The 5,727-nt window shown below is 47.0% G+C and overlaps 1 long non-coding RNA gene across 1 annotated transcript; it reads right to left on the reverse strand.

The window, feature by feature from the left end:
* Positions 1-2,886: 2,886 nt before the first annotated feature.
* Positions 2,887-5,201, reverse strand: LOC127297992 (uncharacterized). The gene is made up of 5 exons (XR_007849554.2): positions 4,906-5,201; positions 4,720-4,816; positions 4,478-4,554; positions 3,519-3,594; positions 2,887-3,351 (listed from the first exon to the last, which is right to left on the reverse strand). It is a non-coding gene; the product is annotated as an uncharacterized lncRNA (long non-coding RNA).
* Positions 5,202-5,727: the final 526 nt, after the last annotated feature.

Genomic DNA, 5,727 nt, shown 5'->3' on the forward strand with positions numbered 1-5,727 from the left:
GTTATACCTAGATGAAAAGTTAGGCGGTGTCGTAACACACAACTTGCGAGGATGGCGACGATGGTGTCGTAGTTGCGCCGGAGTCCGGGGTGCCGAAGGTGTCGCCGCGGTGTTGATGTAGACGCGGAAGCTCGAAAGACAATCCTTGCACTCCAAAACGGAAACCGGGCAAAATAAGTCAATGCCCGAAAATTTGGGTCACGACGAGCGATCGAAGGTGTCAAAATTTTGGAGTCGAAAAATTTCGGAAACGGTGTCAAAATTAGAGTTAAGATGAAAGGGGGTAACTGTGAAAGTTTGGGGTCAAACGGGCGCCGGAAAGTTGTCAAAATTTGGAGCAAAAAGTGGAGTCAAAATGGGCGAAAACTGGGTCAAACCCGGTCCAGAACCCGGTCAAACCGGACACAGGACCGGCCGGCCCGGTCCGAACCGGATCTGGAACCGGATGGGCCCCTGGACTTGGTCCGGATGGCACCGGTTCGAGCCCCGGTTGCACCGGACGGCCCGTCGAAATCCGGTCTGACCGGATTTTGCGGCAGCGTGCGAGCAGATGTGGCCGAGCTTGCGCGGGCGAAATGGTGGAGGTGCGGTGATGCTGCGCGCGCGTGGGGAGCTTGCGGCGGCCTGGCTGGAGATGACGCGCGCGCGGTGGAGCTTGGGCGCGAGCTGGGCGGAAGCGGGAGTGCGCGGGAGCCCGGCTTCTTGCGCGCGGCCGAAGTGCGGGTGAGGCTGCGCGCGTGCGGGCGGTTGGGGCGGCCGCTGCTCCGTGGAGATGGGCCGGCGCGCGGTGAGGTGGGCCAGCGGGAGCGCGTGGTCGGCGGCGTGGCTTGCGCGGACGCGCGCGTGGAGCAAGTGCGGGAGCGGGTTCTGGCGGCTGCGCGTCTTTGCGCGTTGTGCGGGGCGGCAGATGGTGTGGGCCGGCGGCGCTGTGGGACCAAGGGCGCGCGGTGCTGCAGGCGAGAGCAGTGCTAGCGACGCGGATGGATGGCGCGACAGGAGGTCAACACGCGCGGATAAACAGCCACGAAGAACAGCTCGTGTTCTTGACGAAAACAGACCGAAAATGCTCAGATTCGAGCGAAATTTGACGAAATTGATGGGAAAAAGATGGGGAAGTAGTAGATCAAGCACTTCAACACCAAATCCATGGACTAAAACCACTCAAAACGCAACGAAATCGCAGATCCGTCCAAAGGCAATTTAGGGCTATTTTTTGGGGATTTTTTGGGGAAAATTTTTAGAAACGAAATTGGATGGGTGGGGGGTCAAATCCGCGGAAACCAAAGGCTGCTGATACCATATGATGAGGTCTAAGACCCCGTGTGTGGCCCGATCTTGCGGTTGACCCGAAATCCAAAGGGGAAAAGGTGGGAGAGCGCGAAGAACACGATGAACACGAAGAACACGAGGACTCACGCACGCACACCAACCCGATACAACCGATACTTACCCCCGTGGCTCGATGGACCACGCCGATAGAATCTCCTACGGAAGAGACCGCGGTAGAATTCCTAGGAGAGAGACCGGTGTTGGAGAAGAAGATCGGGGAGAGAGAGAGTGCTCACACTAGAATCTCACTCACAGATCTAGATCAACAACAAGGGTTGCCTTGATTACAGAGGGATGAAACCCTAGGGAGACAAAGCTCAAGTTCATGTTTAAGCTATCATCTTGTCTAAAGGGGTAAGGGGGGTGTCTTGGGTCTTTATATAGGCCTACAGGACAACACATGGCGAAAAGGTACATAAGTGGGTAACTTGGGCAGTTTGGTGGGTAGTTCCCGTCGGATCCGGTCTGGGGCCGGTCGAGGCCGGAGCACAGGACCGGCGGTCCGGTTGTGGAGCCGGTCGACCGGTCGCCAACCGGGCAGGTCGGTCTGGGGCCCGGTCGGACCGGACTCTGGGCCGGCTGGGCCTCCTCCTCCCTCTTCCTTCTTCTTCTTCCTTCTTCCTTGCACCATGATGAATGGCTCCTCTTCCCTTCCCTTGCTTCCTTGCACCATGGGTGTTCCTCCTCTCCGGTTCCTCGATGATTCTTGTACCTAATGATATGTAGCACACCGATATGAGGTAGCATTCCATTCAAGGTATTGACGAGGTCGAGTATCGAGAGGAAGGAGTTCACCTTGTCGCGTGTAGCGTGGTTTAGGGTTGAAGGTCCACTTGGGGGACTCTTTGGCCATGGTGTAGCGTCGACAATAGGCGGGGTTGCACTTGATGGTCTTGGTGTAGCGACGTCGGTGACCGGGGCTACATCACCTATGGAGTATGTACCTCCCCGGCACCGTGGCAGCTCACCTCACTTTGAGCGTGGCTCCACCACCAAGCCAGGAGACCCATAGTGTCTTCCGGACGGGTCAGCCCCGAAGGCCTCCCGTTATACTATTGTCTCCACCAACGACAATCCGGATTCAGGGGTAACCTTACCCTTATATAGTTGTGCGGTGTCCCATGTTAAGAAGAACAAACTACGAGCTAAGCCCCGTCCCACTCCAGGGTAATGTGGTTGCGCGGGTTAATTGTCACGGGTGAATACTTAGACGCCAAAGTTTTCGAAAACAAGATTTTCTTTCCAACCATCTTTTCCAAGATCCTTTCCTTTCATAAACACACACTTGGGTAAGTCCAACTCACCCAAGGTTTTCATAAAACATTTACAACAAGGTAAGCCTTGAGGGGTTCCCAACCTAAAGTTTCATGAGTTGAACTACTATTGCACTACGGCCGAGATGAGAGTCATCACGCCATAGATGGTGTGAAAAGGAGTAATCGAGTGGATCATACTTGCTTAAGGTAAGCATGTACTATGACCACACAAGGAGGATTATACTTTCAGATTTGAGGTGCTAAATATACAACTTAGATAGTGGATTATCACTATCCAACATACTCTCCAATGGGTACACGGCATACTCCTCTCAAGTTGAGAATACAACAAGATCATGACATTGATACCTCTATACTACAAAAGTGGTGGGTGTAGTGTAAGTCATTATCTTGAGATGGAACATGCTCAAGTCGAGCATACAAGATAACCAAGAGGAATAGCACGGCCATGATACCATGCATCCCATAATCACAAAGACAATAGTGGAGTATCACCACTAGGGAGTACTCCACTAGCAACCATACATATATGACAATCATAAGGAGAACAACACACATAGAACCAAGGTGCTTTGGACATCAACAAATGACATCCAACTAGACACCGAATCAGAGGTCAAAAGATGGCTTGCCTTGGCTTATTTGTCCCTATACTTCTTCAACTCCATCAATATAAGAATTCCAACAATATAAATAATCTTCTCATCCGATTCCACTTCTTCTTCTTCTCCGGAATTGTTCGCATCTATCGCCGGAAAATATAAAAGGAACACAATCAATCACATTGCATCAACAAGACAACATTCAACAATCAACAACTAACCATGCAGCCAAGGTATAACATACTAAAGACCTATAGACACCACAAAACAATTTTTAAGAGTTTTAATTTAGAAAACCCCATTTAATTACCTAGTAAAGGTACGAGTGCATCACAACTTAGCAATTGCCTCTCTCGGTTATCACCATGGTATAAACCAAATATCCCCTGGTAGATAACATCATAAAGATGACAAGTGCATTAGTTTGGCAACAAAAACATTCACATTAAAAATTGAAACATTTTTGGAAAAGCGGGCAATCATTCTCCCTATTTTAAGAAGCTTACATAACACTACACAAGAATAGGAGCAAATGATATGCCCCACCATTTGAAGACTTAAGCAAAACAAAAGAGCTAAAGTTAAATTGCAGAGGTTTTGTTTTGCAAGCATAAAACAAAGGTTGCCCATCTCTACTAAAAAGAGTTGGTCAAGGGTTTTAAATAAACCGAAAAGTTTTGCTTCAACAATGCATGTCACACATAAACATTACTGACAGCAACAAATATGTATTAACAGAGACTAATAATATTTTTCCTATATAGCCAGTACTAATACAAGACTAACCCAATTGGAATCACCCAAAAATATTAAACCTACAATTTTAGGAATTTCTTTGAATCTGACTGTACAGAAAACAAGATCTGTAAGCCATAAATCGTAGAAAAATCCTAAAAATATGAGGTCACTGGCATTCGAAAGATATTCAAACAGAGATTCACACACAATTGGATTTGGGTTCAAAATATTTCTGAAACTCTCACAATTGGATTTACAAGTTTACTGCATGTTTTCACCATTTGCTTTAACTATGGAGTTGCAGAACAGATAAACGTTTGAATCTTGTTTGATATGATTAAGAAAACATTCAGTAATCCTACAGAATTGGAATCACACAATTAGGTTCAAAAATGGATTTTTGATGATTTAAAAGCTAACAGCCATGACTGCAGAACACACAGAACAAGATTAATTCATCAAAAATCATACACAAATCATAAAAATATTAGGTCAGCTGCATCTGAAAGTTATTGAATAGTTGGTTCTTACCCAATTGTTTTCATTCAAAAATTCATTTCCAAGCTCCTGGTTTAATTCGACAAAGTCAGATCTGACCAGATCTTGATCTGTGAACCATTTCAATTTCAGGAGGTCATTTGAAGTGAAACCAACGCCAAAATGAAGGTACTGGAGAGGGCTTTCACCCACAGTTGAGTTTGCTCAAAAAGGTTTTGTAAAACGGAAGAAATCTAACAAACAGTGATTCTGCATGTTTGCAGAACTTTATTTACCATGCAACATCCGTAACGAATTTGAGGATGAGACCAACGCCAAGTTGTAGATCTTTTCAGTACCTATCTGTGGAACTTTGAATCACTCGATTTGGATCTGCACACGAGATTTGGCGGATTTTACAAAATCGTTCCAGAATCTGAAACAGCAAGATAGCAGAAATTACTGCAAGGTTTTGGACGAACTTGGGTCAAGAGCTTCAGATCTGAGGATTGCTCAACCTTCTCCATGCTTGGACCAACATGCACCTGCGTCAAGATCCAATCTTGTGAGAGGAGAAAGGAGAAATAGGGCTGGATTCATCTAGGGTTAGGGGAGAAGAGAGTGAGAGGGATGCTCTCATGGTGAGGATGAGCTTGATGGAGGAGGGGAGCTTCATCTAGGTGCCTTTTCATGGCCATGGCCGGCCATGGTAGCTAGGTGGAGCAGAATTTCGTGGGGGAGAGGTAGGAGAGGAGTGTGAGTGAGTGGTGGAAGGAGTGGAGAGTCAAAAATGAGAAGCAAATGAGGAGGGGGTGGCCGGCCAAGCTCCTTTTATAGAGGGAGGATGGTTGGCTGCCTCCTCATTGATTGGGCTGGTTGGGAGGCTGCTCATTTAGTGATTGGGTTAGGTGGGAGGCAAGGCTTGTAAGAGAAGAAAGTGGAGATGAAGAAATTTCAGCTCATGCATGCCAAGAGCTTTGGCATGGCCGGCTACTTCTTGATATTACAAGAGGACAAGCAAAGTGCAATACCATTTCATGCATGTCGGCCAAAGTTGAGTGTAGGGGATGATTAGCCAAAAGTGGCTTGGGGATGTATTTCAAATTTGGGAAAGAGGTGACAATAAACATTGGTGCCCATGTTGAGAAATAAAGTACTTTGATCAAATTGTCAATTTGGCCAAGAGATGATGGTGGTGATGATGGTTTAGATAATGGTAGAGCAAGGCTAAGAGAGATGGTGAGTGAAGTAACCATATACTCACAAGGATGAATATATTGACATAAATCATCAATTCATGAGGT

Source organism: Lolium perenne, chromosome 1, assembly GCF_019359855.2.
Source record: "Lolium perenne isolate Kyuss_39 chromosome 1, Kyuss_2.0, whole genome shotgun sequence".
Taxonomy (NCBI): domain Eukaryota; kingdom Viridiplantae; phylum Streptophyta; class Magnoliopsida; order Poales; family Poaceae; genus Lolium; species Lolium perenne.